Source organism: Struthio camelus, chromosome 5 (genome assembly GCF_040807025.1).
Source record: "Struthio camelus isolate bStrCam1 chromosome 5, bStrCam1.hap1, whole genome shotgun sequence".
NCBI lineage: Eukaryota > Metazoa > Chordata > Aves > Struthioniformes > Struthionidae > Struthio > Struthio camelus.
In genome coordinates, this window is record NC_090946.1 from 34,740,470 (window position 1) to 34,762,231 (window position 21,762).

Consider the following 21,762-nt stretch of genomic DNA (forward strand, 5'->3'; position numbering starts at 1 on the left):
CACTTGATCTCATCAGGAAGAAAAGAGACTGCTTCCCTTCCATTATGCAGATTGATTTTTGTCAAAGTTTATCTACTTTTATCCCCGTGTCCTAACTGGAAACTATTAGCTAACCTGTAGGACTGTAGGACCTGTAGACTGTTATCGCATTCAGATGGAGGATGTCTTATTTCAGTGGCACAGTATGTTAATAAACTTATATTTACCTGAGTCTGAAAAATGAAGTGTCTTGTCTTATTTCAAGCTTCAGCAAATACTTGAAGCTAGATGATAATACTGGAGCATGAAGCTGTTAACCAAATAGCGATCAGTGCAACAGTTTTTGTGTTATGAGAAATTGTCAACCAGTCTTGAGAATTTTTTTTGTTATTTTCAGAAAAAGAAATATGTAAGTAGTTTAAATTGCTTTGTAGATGTTACAGCGACATTCTTCAGAACTACTTCTCCAAGGAGAATCAATATTAAGATGGTCAAAAGTCAGAGCTCAATATAACTTCACTTTTAAGCGAGTAGCAAGTCATCTGGTATTGTTGTAATTAGTCTGGTATCAATAGATTAAAATCAGTATCAGATTAGTGGCTAATTGGAGGCCTCTGACTGGAGTGGGTGTGTTTTTGGGCAGTGGGGGGAGACTGTCATAACGAATTCTGCTGTGCAAGCTTTTTCTTTACTCTTTCCCACATTTAATACCATGCTCGTCTTCCACACCTGAACTTGCAAGCTTTTGTAATCTAGGCGGGGGGATAGTATTTAAAAAAACTGCTAATCTCTGTTAGGAAAGGTAAGTCTGGAACCAGAGAAGATGTTTAACATTTATAGCTATTAAAAAGCAAGTATAACATAACCCAAATCCTCCTACCTAATATTTGAAGAAACTGGCTTAGGGTCTTACTAGTCTTTATCAAGTCCCAGTTCTGTCTGCTTTTTCTCACAGGCTTGCTTTATTTGTTGTTCTTTGCTCCTTGCATTCAGGTTGCAGTACAACTGGCTGACAGATGAGGGGGAATTGCATTTGTTTTTCTTTGTTCAAACTGTATTAATTAAAATACTTCCTACTGGGCTTTCAGTTTGCTATAAGTAGCACATATCATTAGCTTTTAAAAAACAACAGAATCATGAACTTAGGATTACTTTAGTTTAGATGCTTTCTGATTTAAGATGCACGGTGTAACCCCAAGGCAGAATGGTAAACCTGCACAGGCAACTTTGGGCATTACAGAAGGATGTTTTTCTATTTGCTTTTTGTTAATAAGGGAAGAAGTTGTATTGACTGGGAGTGGGAGGGATGTACTTTTGTAACCAACAAAGCAGATCAATTCTTTGACAAGAGTTTTTTTTTTCCCCCCACAAAAGTAAGAATTAAAAAGGAACATATCTGCCAAGGTTGCATTATATGCCTGTGCGTTTATTACTGGAGAAAGAGGTGCCTGGGATGTGTTCTTCCTGCCGAGAAGCTTTCAGTAACATGTCACCTACGGACAGCAGGCTTTATTCATGAGCAAGTTGTGGCTTGGAAAGTTCAGGTCTATATCTTCTGTTTCCTACCTTTTGGCCTGGGTGGGAATATCTTTCTGGACAGGAGAAAGCATTTGAAACATCCGGCATCTTTTATGACATTTAAATAATCAGGAGTTTGGGAAATTCGGAAACCAGTAGGAAGAAACAAATTGATTTTTCTCTGTGAACCAGGCAGGGGTGACAGGAGGAGTCTAAGCTAGTTTGCAAGAAGATATCAAGACTAATAGCAAGGAACATGTACTGGGTGTTTTAGGAGCATGTGTCATTAGTTACAGGACAAAGTCAAGTTTGGACTATTTCTGTACACTTTAGTCTGGGTTAAGGTCTATACAAGTGACCCTGGGAACTGTTAAAAATGCACGGTATGCAACAGAAGAATGAATAGGAGCTTGTCTCTGCTGGAAAGGAGAGAATTTGCAAGTAGGATTTAAAATGTTTACCTCAGACTTATAAGCCCTAGTATTGAATTGCCATGGTAAGTGTTTATGCTTTGTGGCATGCATTCATGGAGTAGCAGATGTAAAGAGAACAGATGAAGTTTTGTCTGTTGGGCTTCAGATTAAGAGACTTTTCCCCATATTTAAAAAAGCATTGGCCCTGGGCAGTGTAGTGCAGCAATTTTTTTTTTCACTCAGCCCGCTGTTAAAAATGCAGTGCAGTATAAAGATCATTAATTAAGGATGTGTAGTTCATTACATGAAAGATTTTTTTATCCAGTTAGCGACTGGATAACTGGTAAGCAAATGAAGAATTATATTTAGAATTTCAGCTAAGAAACTATGCCAATGGCAAAGTCAGAAGGAAAGTTTGTAGCTAATCTGTGCCGCATTATTTAGGACTACACTGATGATAATGTCAGGTAAGAAGGAAATGGCGGAGATAGAAAGAAAAGGACCAAGATGCCTTTTTACCTTTTTGAAAGACCTGTGCTATTGAGGTGTGGTAAGTAATTGTTCAAAAAAATAGACCGTGGCTAATGCAGTTGAAGTGTTCTGTTTCTGCGTCCATTTTGGCAGGAAAAAGCAGTTTGGCATCTGTCTCCGCCCATATCTGATTGGGATCTTCTCACCAGGAGGTCCTTTACCAAAGTCCCCCAAGGTGGAGGACTGACATGCACAGGCAGGATTAAGTTCCACCTGAAATATAGCACTTGCGTCTGCTTCTCTCAGAAAGACACAGGATGTTTTTCCCTTTCACTGCCACAGTTCGAGTCAAGTCTTTGTCCAAGAGTATGCCCATTCATCCTAAGGTGATTAAAATCAAAATGTCTTAGGAGAGAGCGTTTAGCCGTATGGCCTTGGGGTATTTGGGCACAAGCACTGTTTTCCTTCTGTTTTGAAACTATCCTTTGCATGAGAGAATTTGAGAGTCTGAGAGTCTTTGGGCCAGTAAGCAGGAGAAGAGGAAGGATGCTGCAAAGATGGCATGGAAGGAAGGAGTTTGTATTCCGTTCTCTACCCTTAAGTATGACTTGTGTATTTATTTATGCATAGGACTGTGTAGAAAAGCATAAGCAGTCCTTGGACCAGACATCAGAATCTGCACTTCCAGTTACCCAGGTGAGCCTTCCAATTGCCAGACTGCAACTCACTGTCCTGGTAGGTTCAATAACTCTTGGGAGATGCACAAACATGGTTTTGGACTCTTGACCAGATAAGGTCACACAACCCTGATTTCCTTTGCTATCAGATACCGGTTAAGGTGGGAAACAGAAACAATACAGCTTGCATGGTAAAGGTCCTAATGCTGTAGTCCTTTTATGGAATTAGCATATAATGTTACTCTGTACCATGAGTGTCAAGTTTGGAGTCTTTCTGTAAGATGTATTGAAAAGAGGGTGTGCAGCACACACAAGTTGTCATTGATTTCTCTTCCATCTCTACAGATTGTAGTAGTACTTTATTGTTTTAGTTATTGTCCTGGATATGGCCTGCTGTTACTCGTCCTTAAAGCCTCATAGTTTTATTTCCAAGTGTAGCAAACCCTTTCTCTATTGAGGTTCAGCAAGTCACTTTCGAAAAGATGCAGTTTTGCTGAGTGTGCAAAGCCTGGTTTATTGGCTAGTGCCCCACAGAGGATGTAATAAGTGTTATATGTTCTATAGGGTTTTTCTGTCTAGACAGAGTATTAGAGTAGGGTTGTAAAGGTACTCAGGAACATTTGTGATTTTTCAGTACAAGAAATACTGTATTACTAAGTACCTTCTCAGCTGCTATTTGCTTTTCACAGAGTGTTTATGTCTTTAAATAAATCCAAATGCCTGTAGTTGCTTCCTACTAAACAACTTTGGCATGTGTTCAGCTCCTTGGGTATGGTTAAAAAAGTAATTACTTTCATCACTTGGGTTCTGCTTAGAACCAGAATCGTTGTCTCCATCTGATATGTAGCCTTTTTGAGATTTTTGGTCCAAGATCACAGTACAGGAAGAGAAAGAAAGTGTTTATAGCTTTTGTTTTAGAGAGGACTGTGTGTTGGTGAGGTGGGTTTCAGGTTGCTGACAGCCAGTCTAAAAGTCCCTTTAGGAGGACTTGAGAGAAGATAACTTACCATCATAGTCATGTGGTTGCAGTTTTGTTCTCCTCTAAATCCTTGCTGCGGACAGAAAACTCTGCAGAGGCTCTTCTCAGGGTGAAAATCCTCCTTCTGGATGTTTAATGGGAAACACTCCTTTGTACTGATGCTGTGTGGCCTGAAAGACGTTCTTTTGTCCCTCAGCCGCCTCTACTCTCGCTTCTGGCTCCAAGTTGTTTCCTAGGTTCCCCCTTCTCTTTTTCCTTTCCTGTACCACCCCTCATCTGCTCCAGGAGCTCTCACCACTCCGCTTGAAGTGATTTGATCCCTGGCTCCTGTGCCAAGGTGGCTGCATGAATTGGTTTGTTAGAAAAATGAGTCAGAGGAGAAAAATACAAATTAAACCTGAAGATATTTGGGGATTTTCAAAATCACCCTTGCTGAGATGAAAAAGTTCAAGCTGAACAGGCTGTTTTCCTAAAATTGTCCTGTTTGTTTATTTGCATCAAATATTCAGTTGTCATAGACCTTGGGTATATTTGAATTAAACTTGTTAAGCCTGTACTTATTTGAGAGCATTGTATTACTGAGAGCAGTATTTGAATTATGCCAGAAGGGACAAATTCCTGTGTTCAGTATCTTGCCAAACTGAGGGTTTTCCATTAGAGTGAAGTCATCTTGCTAACCTTCCCTGGTTTCAAGGGGAAACAAGTTCATCTTAAACCACAGCAATAATTAAGTCTACATACCTGCTTGACCGATTTGATATTTAATTAAAGCAGAAGGAGGGTGGTGGGATTGTTGAGCTAAATGACATAGTCACTGTTTACAAGACTGACATCCCCTGATTTCTTTCTCTTTTTTTTTTTTTTTTGAGCTTTTAAAAACATTTCTCAGTGCAGTATCTGGGCATGCATAGGAAAATCCTTCGAAAATATGTCCCTAGCAGGTATTCTTCGAGTTTGGATTAAAAGCGTAGAAGATTTTAATCAGATGAAAGATAGAGTACATAAAAATTCAAAGCATTTCACACCAAACCATACGTTGTATTTTTGTGTACATATCTGTGCTGTAATATTGCTAGCTAGTAACAAGACGAATAATAATTTCTTTGGTTAAGGCAATGTTAATTTGTTTACGGAGAGCTTTGCAATACTACATGGTTAGAAGTGTTTAAATATAGGTAGTCTGTAAAAGTATGCAATTGAATTTTTAAGTTTTACTTCACTTTTTAAATTGGGCATGATAAACAAGCAGGGATTTTTCCACACTGAATTGCAGATTATCTGTGGAACAGAAACCATTGCTTTCAGACACTATACCAGAGACAAGTTTATTCAGAACCTCCTAGTTAATAATACACATGTGGCTCCTAGGTTCAGTGACTCTTAGACTACTGAGACAGAACAAATACCATATTCATTTGCTTTACTGGTAAGGGATCACTAATCATAGCTCTTTATGACACTTACTGAAAGTGCCTTTTTGGCAATCTTGGGCTCTTAACTTTCAAAGCTTTTTCTTTTTAATTACCTTTTTAATTACTCCCCGTGCGCCTTGGGAACTCAGTATTTGCTCTGCACTCAGGAGTTTTAAAGTGAGGATTTCCTTTTGCCTATTATTACGGTTCCATCTTCTTTGTAATAGCTGTTCTAGTAATTATGATGTACATGTCTTCCTGACTTGATGAAAACACATTTCTGTCTCTTATAAATGTTGTCCAAGAGTGCTTTAACTGTATGTTCTGTTGTACAACTTGTGTTGTTCAAGGCTTTGGCACTATTGTTCACGTGCTGTTACAGGCAAGTTCTAACCCAGGTGATGGGATTAAATGTTTGGGATCTGATTTTGTTGCAGCAAGATCCTGGATATATTGCAGATGTAGTTGCTTTAATTGATCTTTTGTGAGCTCCTTTATTGATGTTGTGCCATCTCTGAGGTGTTGCTCTTCAGCCTTTTGATTTCTGGGGACACCAGGCTTCGCTCTCGATAACTAAAAAGTTAGCAGTAACGATCCCTCCTTGGCCGAATAGCCTGCACTGTAGATCTTTGTGACAGCCCTATGGTAGATGGATCTTTGGCCCTGTTAGAAGAGGAGTAATTTTTGCACAACTGTGGAACCGATAAACTTGTCTTTTATGTAGTGATGTCTTGCTCATGGGGCTATCAGTAAGTAAAAGCCATGGTTTTGAAAAGAATGTACTTTCTGAGGAGAACAGCATATAAATCTCCACCTTTCATTATTGCAGCTTGACCTTTCTGGTTCCTGTGATGAAGCCTTGAAAGATTATAATGAAAAATTTACCCACTGAGTTAGGTAAATGGCCCCTGGCGATTGTGGAGAGGTAAGGAACGAATGCTTCATTTGCAAACTTCTTTTGCTTATGAAAGTCCTCTGGCTGATTAGATGTTTGCAGGTTTTCTTGACAAAAAGGAAAACATAAATTTGATCAAGCTAGTGAGGCTGCAGCTTCAGAGTTAGACTAGGAAAGGTGTTTGAAATAGAGATGAGTTGACTTTTTTTCTTTTTAGTGGTAAGGAATTTTATTTTTAGTTGGTCAAAAAGCTATTATTGCCATTATTATCAGGTACTAAGAATGTGAATTTTAAATGAAATATCCCTGATAGTTGAGTGATTCGCACAGGACTATGTGGTGTGGGTCTATGAAACGTCCTCTGATTCTCAGAGACATACCAGGCCCCTGTTCAGAGTACCATTTGCATCATGGAAATTGCTGGGGCTCCCCATCCGCTGGGCTTCTGCGTCCTTGCGTCTCCTGTCACAGCATGGGATCTAGATGTTTGTTAGTAGACAGCACAGATTTATCTTGCATAGTATCCTTCATAAGAGGCATGTCCCAAATCAATAAAATGCCATGCATGCAATCAAAGTGGACCACCTTAGCAAATAGGGAGACCTTGTTAAACCCTTGCTTATAACTTTGACAGGCTTTGACCTGTTGATTTGAAGTTTCCCATGTGCAGTGTGTGCTCCTGAGTAATTATTTTTCTAGGCTAAGTCAAAATGTTTCAGTCAGTTATTTTTCTAGGCTAAAGCAAAATTTGGCTTTTTTATTTGATTCTCTCTCTTCCACTGCTTCCCGAGGGAAGAAACGTTTGGTACTTTTTCAAAATTGGCTATTGAACTGGACATCCAATATCATTAGTCATCCTTGAAATATTAGGTACAATGTTTGAACTACAGTCAAAGAAAATCCCCTTTTTGAACTTGATCTAAACTAACTGTGGCACTGATGGAGTAGCTTTTGTCTCAGGGGATGATGTGCGAATACATTGCATGAGATGACAAGTGGCAGTGGCAAGTTCCTTGAACAGTGCAAAACTAACAAGTTTATAGTAAATACATATTAGGATAACAGTCTCTTATTTTAAATGATAAAATTTCCAGTACTCTGTGCTGCATTACTAAAAGCCATTAAAAGAACATTTTAGTGTATGGCACATCTGAAGTCAAAGCACTGTGCTTATAACAATGACTAAGTTTGAAAAAAAAAAAATAATTTTCAATTAAGCTTGAAAGGACAAAGTGCAAAATTAACTAACTTGCAATTAATTTTAGTAGTAATTATGTAAAAATTCCAGGCATATAGAAGATGAGAAGTGTGGCATAATTAGTTGTGGAGTTTTTTTTTTAACTGCTGTAATTATAGTGATGAATATGCATGAGGCTGTTTGGAGAAGGAAAGCACAGCACGCAGTTGTATTTAATTAAACTTTTAGCTGGCTTAGTTATGGAGGCTGTTCTTTGTTTTAATCCCTTCAAAACTGCTGTGAAACTCCCAAGACAGAGGCAGTACACCCCAGAGTGTGAAAATAACTGTTTAGGATCCATTTTTCTGTGTAGAGGTCTCTAAGGTCATCTATCACTTAATGAGTTGTAGGTAACCATTATGTTTCAACTTTGCAGCTCTTGAAACCTCTGTGAAAAGACTAATCAAAGCAAATTGCACCTTTTATTGTTTGAGTATTTAAAATGTTCAAAGAGAATGATGGGGAGTTGCACGAGTGAGCGTGAGACTGAGAAACAGTCCTGACCTTTTTTAGCACAAGGCAAGAATAAGTTCACTGTGCTTGGTTTACTTAGTCACACCTAGAGGTCTTTTGATGGGGTCCTTATCTATAGAAACAGAAATTAGCTGAGCGATTAAAGGAGAACTGAAACTGGAAAAGAAGAGAAGACTCATGAGGAGCGAGTGTGGGTTTTTCTTCTAGTATTTTCTAGATATTGGAGATGCTCCATTTAGTCCAAAAACCAGTGTGATTTTGTTTTTGATTTTCTTGCCTTATTTGTATTCAGTCAAGTTTTTAAGCTGATAAGTAGACATATTAATAAATCAATTCCCTTTTTTAAATGTACAAACACTTTAGCATGGTAAAACAGCACAAAATGCTAGGGAGGATGGTACGGAGACGCTCGAGAATAATTAAGTGTACGTTGATAGCACAGTAATCAAACTCTCTCCTTTGTGGTAGTAAAGGAAAATTAAATAATCCATTAAAGTGTGCGCAGAGAGAAGGATACGTCTAATGGAAGCTGAGAACTGCTACATTCTGATCCTGGCTGACAGTGTTTAGCTCTGCAGCTTTGGGCAAATCGCTTTATTATTCTGAACCTTGCTCTATAAGTAAGGAATGTGTTTACCTAATCTTGTTGGGTTACTGTAAGGTTTTTGTGATTTGTCTGTAAAAACTTGAAGGAAAATTGCTACAGAATAACTAGCATAGTTATCTACATATGAATTATAAAGGATAAGTAGTAAATGCTGTTTTTGTTCTTCATGTTTGGAATGGCATAAACTCCTAATCTTTTTTTATTTTAACAATAATTCTAAAAATTGCTACAGATGCTCTTACATATGTGTGTATGGAAGCGTGTTGCAGCTATTACAAAAGATGTTCTTTTCCTAGATTCTTCTCCCACGTGACATGGTTATTCCCCAGCACAGAAATCTATATGGTCATCCAGCTTTTGTTTAAGTAGAGTCATGAAACGTCATTTCACCTATTTACCCTTCTTTCTGTGAAATACATCATTAATTGTATCTTGCATCTATTCCCTCTTAACCTTATGGACTTTAGTTCTGATCTGCCCAACAATCTAAAAATAAATCACTGAGCTTGTTCTTTATAACCTGCAGCTACTAAAAATACTTCAGTCATGTCATCTTTTAATCATGTTTTCTCAAAGGCAACCTACTTTTTTCTCTTTTGATATTTAATCCCTGTGTACCCATTCATAATCTTTGTTTCTTAGGCTTTGCTCTCACCAACCTCACCGTTCTGTCTGTCTTCAAATAAGCTGACCAGAATAGGATGCTACAGTTCAAATGTGGTTTCATCACGGTTCTGTAGAAACATGCAACAATACGTTTAAAAGCGTTTAGTACGCTTTGCTGGTGACAAGCCAGCTTTCTATTAACCTTCTTTACCACTGCTATGCATTAGACCAAAAATCTATCAATAAAGGTTAACTTTCATGTGACACATTAGCTAATTCAGTGCCTTTTAAACTATGCTTAGCTGTACTAATCATTATTATTTTTCTCCGGTCTTTCCATGCAGAATATGAACTCTAAGTATGCTACCAAAAAGCTCTTCATTTGTCCTTGCATACAGTAATTATCTTGACGTAGTGATTAATAATTATGATTCCTGCCTCTTAATACAAATTTTAAAGAACATTTTTCTTTCTTGTGTTGTCGCAAATGCTTTTCAGATCTAGAATTACACGATTCAGTATGACTAGTTGAGTCAATCAGCCAGGGTCAAAGGGAAAATAAATGTTTCCGTGATCTCTGTACAAGCAAAAAGCAAGCCTACATCTTCAGCAAGAGTAAGTCTGGCACTCTCCTGTTCATTAGACTGCATTTATCAGTGCTGAATAAACAACCTTTCATCAAGTACAGCAATTTTCTTCTTTCTATAATTAGATATTTTTTGCTTTATTTATTTATGTGAAAACTTGCTGAAGTGAGACCAAAATTCTTATAATGCGTATTTCACAAAGAAGGCTCTGGATAGAGTCCCAGGTACTATAATATCTTGTTTTACCGTCTGAAATGTTATGCTGAATCTGTCTACAGAGGAAAGATATCCGGATTTCCTTTACACATTAAAGGAGGAGATGATCTCCTTGTTCCTTTGTGAACGCATAGTTAGCTTGTAAGGGCTGTAGAATTTATAGATTTGTCAATGAAGTATGAACTTCTACTGAACTTGGCATTAGGATGAGATCATGCAACAAATGACAAAATTCTTAAAAAGAGGAGGCCCCTGCTCAGTGTTAGTTTTTTTGTTGTTGTTACTGTTGTTGCTCTGAAAGCAGACTTGGTTTGACAATGGAGGTTTGTCAGCTCTTTTGGAGGAACAATCCAAATTTGGGGTTTGCGGAGAGTTTGGGGCTAGCTTGCTGGAGGGAGGAGTTAGGGGGTGGTTGTTTTCTGGACTATAGGCCAGCATATGTTTTCAGGACTATCGGAGCTCCCAATGGACCTTGAAAGAGGCTATCTAGATCATTGTTTGCTGAAGCAAGATCAACTTTATCTATGTTTATCTATACTATCCTTAAAGTTCTCCAGTGATGGAGGCGTGAAGTCTCTTAAGGCAGCCTATCCCAGTGCTTCATTAGCCTTGCCACTTAAAAAGCTACGTCTGATACAGAGGCTACACACGTGGTTTGGGAGGTTAATAGTAAGTTGTGGTGTTGTCGTGCTTTGCCTTGTGGGGTAAGTGGTTCCGCTCCAACCTGGCTTGTAGGGGCTGGCAGTCGGTAGGATTTTTGGTGTTCTACAGAAAAAGTGGGGAAACTCGCCTAAGGACACAAAGGGATGTTAGTCTGTGTGAGGTAACAACAGAACAGTTAGATTATTAGATAAGACAAACTGAAAAAGGGAGTGAATCATGGAGGCATGTGGTGCTATTACCATTCAAACGAAGCCAAAGGTAATAACTCTAATCAATTAGATGTGCATAGTATAGATGAAGATTTAGGGTCTCACGTTATTCATCTGGGACCCTTTCCTGTAGCTTTTGAAAGCGCTGAGTTTTTATTGGTAGTCAGGGCAGGTATTATTTTGACTGTATGTTTTCCATTTTCGAACCGCAACAAAATGTTTCTGTATTTGCAAATATTAAAAGCTTTCTTGCAGTATTTTCTTTAGCCTAAACAAACCCAATTCTTGAAGCTTTTCCTGGTGTCTTCACCAGGAAATAGTGTCTTCAAGACATCTGCTAATTCATGTTGCTCCACCACTGAACTCTAATTCATCTTTCCTTTTTTGAAGTGAGATGCCTTAAGCTGGATAAAATGTTCCAGCAGAGGCCTTGCTAATGCCGAGTGGTGTGGAGAGATTGTACTCTTATTCCCTGACTACCTGTGCCTCAGACCATTTCTGCTATTTTCAGATCATTTTGAATTTTAATCTCGTCCAGCAGGGTGCTTGCAGCCCTGCCTAACAGCAAATTCAATAAGCATATTCTCTCTGCTTTGTCATTCAGGTAGTTATTGTAGAGCACTAGATCCAGAACTGAGCACTTTGGGCCCCTTTGGAAAAGCTTTTCCATTTTGTAGCAAACCACTGACAACTCCAACCCTTGAGCAGTTCCACCCTCCCTCCCTGTTTTCATTGTCACATTTGCTGATCAAGCGACATTTTAGCAGGGTAGCACTGGTTTATCTTCTTCCTGGTGTTAATGCCTTCCAAATGCTGTGATTTGTTGGTTGGTTGGTTGGTTTAAATAAAGACTGAGTGTCGTCTTCTGCAGTCAGGAAAGCCAAAGAGGGCTTTCTAAACAGATTGTTGTCCTCTTTGCTGTTGCCTTTTATGCAGTATTTCTCCTTTTAGAATGTTTAAGGAAGGATTTAGAGTTTGATTTGCGACCAAGTATCACGTTTGTTAAGACCTTCATCGAGGTGTAAACTGAACATAGTGGACCTATTGAGGCCACTCTTTGGCAAGGCTTTCTGGCTATACGCTGAGTTTACAAAGCTTGTAGCTGGAAGGAAACATCAGCTTATATCACAGTTGTCTGGTATGCAAAGTCAGGATAACTTTAAGTGATGTAGCATCTTGTGATATAACGTCATGCAGGTACTTTTTCTGGTAGAACCAAGCACTAAATTACGATCTTGGTTTGAATTGTGAATCTACCCAAATCCACTCAGTTTTTGTGGCCTTCCTTTCCTCTCCAGCCAGGACAGCCTACAGAGCTCTCGTTAAATGGTTTTTCCATTGGTTTCCACTGTTGCATCCCAGATCCAGTCAGCACAGGAGTATTGGTTAGGTATAAATGGATGGTGTTAAATGTTAGGAGAGGTATTAGGTCACCTGGCAGATTTTGTCTATCTTAGCTTTGTTTTGATTTTCACCCAATGGTTACAACAGGCTAAAGGTTTCTGAAGGATACTATGCTTCAGTATCCTTAGGGGATACTATCTTCAGAGAGCGAAGCCATGTGGAGTGCTTATCTAACAGAAACTTTTCCTTTTCACAGTTCTAGAAAGAAAAAGGATTCATAACAGTAAAATATGAGACAGAGTAGATGGGACTTCGTACTAGCAGTTTTTCAGAAAGCAGATCCTTTAAAATACAGTCTTTGAATGATTAGACTAAATTTAAAAGCAGATTAAAAACTTACTTTATACTATATCTAAATCACACTTAAGCTAGCAGTATTCCTTGCCAAGTATAGCTGACTCTGCAGGCTCTGTAAACCCTGCGCTGCCATCTCTTCAAGCCTTATTATCCTTCTTACGCACCAGCTGTCCATAGCACTAATACAGTGTCTAGGAAGAAGTGTGTGTGTTCTAGCTGAACAGTACATGTGTCGTCTTACCGTTCTCCAGAATAAAAACTGTAGAAGTGCGATTCAGCTGTCTGTCCTGTACAGCATCCCACAATCAGCTTTTTCCAGCCTTCAATTGGAGTAACATGTTTTTGTGCAGGCATGTAGATACAGATCATCCAAAATAAATCAACATCACTTCTGTGACGTAGTGTAAATTAGTTTCAGGGCTGATAGATGGAAAAACCACAAGCACTTCATTTTCTGATTTTCACTGAAATTATATTTTAATTAGTTTAATTTTTGTTTTGAGATTTTTTCATGTTTATCACAGATATTAAAATGATTTCAAAAAATGTTAGCTAAGCATTTTTAGAGGCTTAGAATCTGAACTCTCAGGGAGAGACTGAAATATGAAAGGCGAGAAGCCACCCTCACCTCTGATGAATTTTATTTTCTTTCATACTTTTGATTTTTAAACTACTTAAGACCTTGCAAAATCAGGATGGGTGGAGCATGCTCCTGTGCTGGCGGAGAACAGGGAGCTGATACGATGTCCAAGCTCTTACCTTCCTCAAAGTTCTGCTGTTCTAATTAACCTTTACAGAAGACACGACTGTTCGCTTGCACATAAAGTCGCTAGTGTTCCCAAAGGCGTTCGGTGAAAAATCCATTTGAATGTTATGCCTTCAGTTAAAGAAGCAAAAATGAAGCTGACGTTGGAGACTAACTTTGCATCCCCTTGGGTCTTGCTGGTTGAATTCACAGTTCTGTTGTTTTTTCCATTAATGCATTCTTTCCCTGAAATCTTTTTCTGTTGCTTTGTTTGTTTGTTTGTTTTCTTGTTCTTATTTTTCATCTGAAGTATTTGGGAACCTAGATGATTTTGGCTTTTCTTTCAAGAAAACTAACTGTATGACTTGCCACCTCTTTCATCCTTCTGTAGTTTTTTTGGAGGGTGTGGGGATATGTCTTATACAGGTGACTTAGGCCTGCCATGACTGCAGGAGTAAGTATTTATTGTTAAATTATTTTTCATCTTAAAATTCAAGACTATACAGTATTGTTCATTAACTAATTGTACAAAATGTATTACATAGTGACCCGGTAACCAAAATCTGAAATGAGGAGCTATTTATTTACTTTCTCTGCCATTTGTGGCTCAAGCAAGGCAAGACTGGAGTATCCCCTGGAAGAATAGGGGGCGGGAGGAGGCTGGGGGACAGGAGCTATAGCTAGAATCGGGGTACTCCCAGTTGCCACAGGTCTTGGCAAGAGCACCAAGGGTATGTTTGTCCTTGAATACAATTTATTTTTCAATGCAGCGCAGTCTTGCTGTAGTTATTAAGCTTGAGCCATCGTAAGTATGTGTTTCAAAAGAGCATTTCGTGTAGTGGTGTTACTTGAGACTCTTTGCCTGGAGAACAGGTTTAACTGACTGGCTGGAGGAAGCAGAGAAGACTATGGAAAATCCCTAGAGCTTTCAGTATATTAGGCACTGAATAGCATCTTTCTGTCATGAAGTGTTATCATGAGAAGTGAATAGTAACTAATTTTTTGGCAGTTTCCTTGATGGTCATGGCCCATTTTCAAGAGAAAAAGAGGAGACAAGAAGCAGTAACTGAACTATTTCATTTAAAGAGGAGGACTTTACTAGACGAATGTGCATCCTTTTTAGTTCTGTCCAGGCTTTTGTGCATAGTTTCCATGCTGTCTCTGGATTAATAATCAAATTACACTAGCCTTTTGGACTATCATGTGTCCAGGAAGTACTGCTTAGATTGATGTCAGAATGATCCTGAACTGCAGTTCAGTAACACTTTAATTTCCTTTTTGGCCTCTGTCCAGCTGCCGAGCCTGGACCTTTTGTTTCCATGCTTGATGGCAGATTTTGGCTTTGCAGGTTTTTACATTGCTGTCAAGTTAATTTTAGAACTTTAGTTGCCATGGCTGCTGGTAAGTATTTCTTAGTTTTCTACTTATTTGCTCAATTTGCTGCTCTGCTTTTTTCTTACTCTTTTTTTTTTCCCCTCCTTTTTCTTTTTTACATTTAAATTGTGATACGTGAAGTGCATGGAATAATTACCTAACCTTGCAGAAGATAAAAAGGAGGGCATGTGAGAGGTGAGGCTCTTGATCTTCAGCCTGATGACTCAGCTGCTCTGTCAGCAGCTGCAAAGACTCGAGAGCACTGCTCTTGTAATGCACAGTTAGGATGAGGGGTGTAATTCTGGGGAGGAAGGCATGGGTAGCCTCCTGGGTCTGATGCACTGAACAAGAGGTGCTGAGATTGTTGCTAATCCTGCTGACTAATACTGTCTTAAGGGTTATCTGTGGCTCAATGGCTAGTTGTATACGTGTAGTCTTTTGTCTTAGCTTGCCTTTAAATTCTTTGGAACAATGGCCATCATCTATCTCGTTCAGAGTCTGTACAGTGCATAATACAGGGAAATCCTATTTCATGCCTGGAGTGCCAAGATGCTACAATAATGCCAATAATGATAAACATTTAAGGATGGGTAAAAAGTTCCCCAAATCAGGATCTCATACTCAGTTTAGGCAGGCGAGGTCGTGAATTTCTTTTCAATCTTCGGAAAGAATAAGTGAAAATAGAGTGCTATTTAGACTTCTGATTAATATTTGAAATACTAATGCTTTTGAGGAAAATATAGTTCTTGTCACTATGGAATAGCTTGGGAGATCATTCTGAGAGCTGTTCTACAGACCAATACTTCTGGGGCTGGTCTTCATAGTGGGTTAAGAAAACACAAAATGACACTTCTGTGTGTAGTTTGTGTCCCCTCTGAGAGCGACAGCAGTGCAAAGGGCAGTAACGTAAAGATTTTACATAAACTTTTGTCCACAGTATCTCAAATATTTCTCAAAGAGCAACATTATCTAGTTTGCAGGTGGGGAAAAGAGGGAGGGAGCCAAGAACAAATGACCTAATGGGCAACTGCTAGAGCTGGGAATAGAGCCCCAGTCTACTCCTCTGTTTTACCTGGAGGGCCATGTTGGCAACTATGTATGTTGTAGGTTGTGAAGCCTGTATGTGACGCCACATACCTGGAAGGAGCCAGGAATTTCATCCTGCTGCTTTCCTGGACTTCCTCTGCCTGGTAAGCAGAGGTGTAATCATATTGTACTACTTCAGCTGTTCCCAAAGTTAAGGTCTATTTACTATGTGTAGCACCTCTATTAACAAATCTCTTTTCTGTGCCTGAAATGGAGAAAGTCAAAACAGGGTAGAAATGCACTTTGAATGCAGTTGGAAACAAATTCTGGCCTTTAAGCATTTAATGCAAATATGAAGGTGCTTAGGGCAGGGGGAATGAATGAAAACTCAATCTAGGAAATGAGCATGGAACTCCCTGAAGTCAAGATGCTGTGCCATCTGGACTAGATCTTGTTTGTAGCTTAAAAAAGGGAAGAAGGTAACTTGTTAGAAAGGGCATCACGAGAACAAAGAGCATCTTGAAAGTCCAATGCACAAAGTCTACGTAAGGCTTGTTATAGTGGGCCACAAAAACATCAAAGATGAAAAATTTAAGAAGTTTGGAGACTTAGCTGGATCCCCTCCGAACTACTGCAGCACAAAAAGTGAGTAGTGTGCAAAGGTTCTGCCTGTCTGTATTTGATTTTTGTCATCTTTAACCTTCTGAGCTGCAGCTCTGCTCTTTAACCGATTGGAATTTAAATGTGTTGTTACAGTAGTGTCTTTGTTGGAGATGGACCGTGACTTGTGTTCATTAAAGCTACAGATGTCTGCTCAGATTATGTATTTCAAAAGCTTTCTCTCTGATGAGCTGTGAAAAGCCAGACTTGAGCAGAGGATTGCAAAAGATAAAATAATAGCCCCTCATCCCTGTGTCTGACAGACTTAATGCAGTTACTCTCAGATCTTTTTAAAAATTTTGAGACAGCAAATTTGTTCACAGTCAATAAGATAGCCCTCTGAGCACAACCCATAATGTATCCTTTATCACTCTTTTCCTAAATTATTAACAAAGCTCTTTACACTCCAAAATCTACGGTCTGTGAATTCAGCATTTCCCAGGTAATAAGGTTTAATAGGCATAAGTGGCATTGATAAACTGTTTATACATGGTGTGATTAGAAAACATAGATCTTTTTTAAGGGGGAGAAAAAAGAAAGAAAAAGTACTCCGTGAATTTAAGCAAAATTAGCTTGCCCACTCCCTTTTTTGTGAATTGCATTTAATAGCAGAATAGACAGAACTTTCTAAACCTGCCTAGATAATGCCTGCTTCTTCTGGGAAAAGGTGACTGAATTACCAAGAAATTCAGTTTAGTGACTTATGTGATGTGTAAACATTTGCAGAAAGTTATTAGAGCAGAACTAGAGTTGTGGCTTTTTCTTTCTGAACTGGTATTGCATGTCCAGCAAAGACTAGGTGTTATGTCTCATCTTCTCCCTATTACATGTGCACAATACATACATGAGCCTGGCATTCATAAAGCAGTCTCAGCCAGCTACCCCTCCTTCCCTTCCACACCTCCATGTGACTGTGCAAAACCCAGAATGTCACGTCTGTGGGAAGCAGTTATTTGCACCTGTGTTTTCTCCTAGTGCAGAACTTTCTCCTCAAATTTAAAGGCTAGGATAGGACACTGCATTAAGAGAAAGGGAGTGTGTATAGCTCATTTTATTCAGCATGTTACAAGCACAGCAGAAGAGGTTAGGCACTGAGAGGATATGGGAAAACACCAGCTGGATGTACACCAGTGATGTGTATTCCTTCCTCTGCAGCTTTTCTGAGTATGTCCTCTTGGGGAGTTACGAAGCAGTCACTTGTTTCAACATTTTCCAATACAGTGGGAAGAACAAAAACATACTATAAATCTCTTATATGCAAAACTGTTTCATAATTCTGCTACTTTTCTTTTAGTTATCACTTAGAGCATTGTTTTGGAAGGTGACCTTTAAGGGAAATTTGTTTCTCTTCTTTGAATGGAAAATGTCTTTTCTGGTGGTACAAGTCCTAGATGCGAGGGCCCCAAGCAGTGATGTCGGAGCAGGCTCAGATACCGTTACTTTCATCTTTTGTAGTTTTGGATTTACTGGCTTTGCTAGGTGAGGGAGAAGATTAGGCTCGGACTTGGTCTTAATCAGTTTAATTTATGCCATGGAATACCACTGGCCTTCATTTGTGAGGATGTTTTTGCTAAATGACTTTAAGATTTTTCTTGGCCCAGAAAACCTACCTGTAAGGCAAGAATAAGTTGTGTTTTTTGTGGTAGTAGAATAGTGTGTTTTGATGATAGCTGAATTTTTCTAGGCGGAACGCTGTTTTCTGGATAGGGAGCGCTGCTCGTCTGTTCCTCTAGAGGCATAAAGTTTATGCATGTTTGCAAATCCAAGGGGCTGGATTCTTTTCATGGGGAGAGAGGATGTCTCTATGCAAAGTATTTATTCACTGTTGCTCGGTGCTGAAGGAAGAGTACTTGGTGGGTAAACCAGCTTTCTTCCTCTTCATTGGATGCATCTATACTCCTCATGCTCCATGTTAGAGGTACATCAGCTAGTAATAGCTGCACTGATAGAGATGCTAATTTAGATTCCAAATGCGATATAGTTGTATTAGCCAGTTCACAAAGCTGCACCAATTAGCACTGTTCAATGCAGTGCTAATGGCTGTGCTGTCATGGCTGCGCTTCTCCTTCGGAGATCTCAGCATAGGGCTGCACTCCCTGGTGTAGACATACCCCTAGATTGCTCTTATTCTCAGAGATACAGTGAGCTAAATGGGAATACAAGCAATAAACCTAAAAACCTGGGAAGGAATAGAGAATCACTGGTAAACAAATGATGTGTCATTAGCCACAACATTCACAAAGCTCCAAAATAGCACGTTAACTGCAAACGTTTCCTAAAATCTCTATAAAATGGATAGGTCTTTGTTGTTGTTGCATGAAAAATAGCACAGAACTAGATAAAGCAGATGTTTTGTTTCAGACCATACTTAGGCTGTTATCAGATCCCTGTTTAAGACATCCCGCTTTCAACAAAATATTCTTTCTTCAGCATTCTGGTTCATCTGTCTGGATATGTGGGGGCTTTCCACACGGGACATTTAAGAAGCTATCCTAAACGGACAGATAACCTGAAGTGTTTTATAGAGAAGTTGACATACAATGCAATGCACTGCTCTCATTTTTCTTCCTTTTTAATAAAGATGGAGATTATAAATGAAAAGGACTGTGTGGCTTCACAGTGGTCCCATGGTAACAAATTAGTTCTCATCAGATCTGCAAAGACATCCTGTCCTCAGCCTTCTGCCAACGTGCAGCAACTAGTGAGCTAAGCTGAATAGAAGTTTTGTGCTGTTTTGCTGGGACCTCGTAATATACTTACCTTACTTGCACTGAAGGATTGCAGGTAGTGATATTCATCCATGGATCATTCCTTGCCAATAAATATGTTAATATTTGCATTAAAACGATCTGCTTGTCACCATACTCCCCACACTGGCTCTTACCTGTCTTATGTGGCATGAATTCTCCAGTCTGCTGGTGAATTTGGGGAGTGCATTGGAGAAGCTGCAGCAGTATGTGATGAGCTGTAATTAAACTTACTAATGTATGTAAATTCCTTTCGTCTCGTCTGTTCTGAGTTGCATTCTTCATGCAGACGCAGTTCAGGTTAGTAGGCAAGTCGGAGACCTGGTGTTGACTGGTAGCAATACCTTTTCTGCTTTCTCTCCAGTATGACTGCATGAGGAAAGGAATTTAGTGTCGATTCTCACTGAGGTCTGACAGTAGGTACCAGGAAAGCTGTGATGATTCCCGGTGCAGCATGGCCTGCAGCTGGCCTACAAAGCAGCACTCTGGTTATACTGGCATCATCAGTAAAACGGATTTATCTAAGAGCAGTAGGGTTTTTTTGTAGTCAATAATAGGGCCAATAATTGTGGTTTTTCATTTTTGGTACAGTTTTTCTTTCCCATCTCACTCCTCTTTACTAAAACATCTTTGATTTTAAAGGGTATATATTTAAAAGCAAAGGATTAGCCATTTTAAATTGCATTATCTTACCCAGCTAATGCGGAAGTTATTTTTAATGATGCTGTCAAATGTGATTTTGTATTTTACTGTGAAAGTGAATGACCAAAACTAAATACTGAGAGCAATACCCTAGCAGTCTTGATGCAGAACAGTGGGTGACTCAGGAAAGCTCTTCCATTCTCCCAGAAACGGTGTATATATACTTCATTATTTTGCTGCTAGAGATTCGTAAGTGGCTCAGTTGCAATTCTAAGTGACCAGAAAGTATTTTCAGCTGACAGGTGAAAGGAAGGAAAACTGTATGCTAGGTTTTACTGTACCAGCCTTCTGCAGTAGAGAATGAAGATCTTGGATGGATGGCCCTTCTGTAATTGGGTGGATTTGGGGGGTCAGGGGCTTGGTTTTGGTCTGTTTGTTTTACTCAGCCTTTTTTGGTTTAGCTTGAGGTACATGAATGTCTTGTATTGTACCAGAACAGCATTTTTATTTTTGAGGCTGTAAGGAATCAGAAGTTCCTCCCAAATTTTGCCTAGAAAGAAAACAGTGTTGAAAGGCTTTATGACCTTATGAGCAGGGTGCTAGACTGGAGTCAGGAGAACTCGTTCCTTGTTTTGGCATTGACCCAAAGCGTGACTGAGTCGCATCAGTGTGTGTGCACATATGTTGTTTTTGCTTCTCTGAGCTTTTTTCCCCCTTTGCATTTTTCTTTTATTGTTCTGCTTTTTTTTTTTGATTATTTTTTTCTGTAAAACTTCCATGCAGTTCAAGATCCATTCAGATGTCATTATTCTACCACCTATTTGTTTCCCTGGACCAGGAGCCTGGTTAGGTGTTTGTTCTGCTATATCATGACTCTGGATAAATCCTATCTTAGCTTCTTTTATAGTATTTGCTAACTTAGCCAGTTCCTCTGTGCCTCCAACAAATAAAATATTGACTATATGCTATATGAAGTACCTCTTCTTATCTGGCCTTTTTTATTGTCGGTCATCCCTGAAATACTGTTGTTTAAAGTCATGCTTCTGCTCCTTTTCCCTACTACTTAATTGCTATTCCCAGCCATGTCAAGTTGAAGCTCACTTGCGTGAGCACATGCCTCTTTCTCATCTTGTCCTATGCTTTCCTGTTTGCAGGGGGTGGGGGGGGACACGGCTTGTTTACCATTCACTTCCTTGCCTGCACTTTTTCCTTTTAAGCTTTCTCATCTTTTACTAATATCGCACATCTACCAGGCTTACATCCCCGTTTTTATATGCAGTTCCAACACTTTTCCTTCTTTGAATTTCTTCCAGGAGGAGCTCTTCTGATCACAGACATTCAAATAATCACCTTAACTGAGCAGCTATGTATTTTTTTCTGCTGTACTTGTTTTGGACTGTGAGATTCTCCGCTCCACAAATCTATCTGCTGCCTTTTTTGAAAAGCTCCATGTAAACTTGGACTGCTCTGGAAATTATCATTAATGTAAAGATCAGGCCTTTTCTATTTCTGATTCTGGTTTGTTTTGCCAGATACAGCTTAAGGTACTGTGCTTATGCCTTAGAACTGGATGTTCTCAGCTGTGGCCAGAGGGGTGTTAGGATCGACAGGCAGGGATGTGGGAAAAATCAAGCATGTGCACTCTTATAAGGTTACTACATTGTGTATTCTCTTTCTCAGTTTCTGTCTCTCCCTCTAGTTTGAGTATATCTACATCCACTGTAGGCACTTACTGCAGCTGAAGAAGAACTGATTGATTGTCAGCCAGTCTCTGGTTTTCATGCATGTGATTTTAATAAGGTAATTTTCCACAGTCCTAGAGGAAGAAAGGAAACTTGCTTGGAAGCTGGTCTGGCAGCATGTCACGCAGTGCATTAGCAGAAAACAGCCTAGCTTAAGAACAGAACTTTGTATCAAAACAAAT

The 21,762-nt window shown here is 39.2% G+C and overlaps 1 protein-coding gene across 6 annotated transcripts in view; it reads left to right on the top strand.

Moving 5' to 3' along the window:
• Positions 1-21,762, top strand: part of LDLRAD3 (low density lipoprotein receptor class A domain containing 3) — a 116,994-nt gene that overhangs the window by 89,274 nt on the left and 5,958 nt on the right. The window lies entirely within an intron of this gene.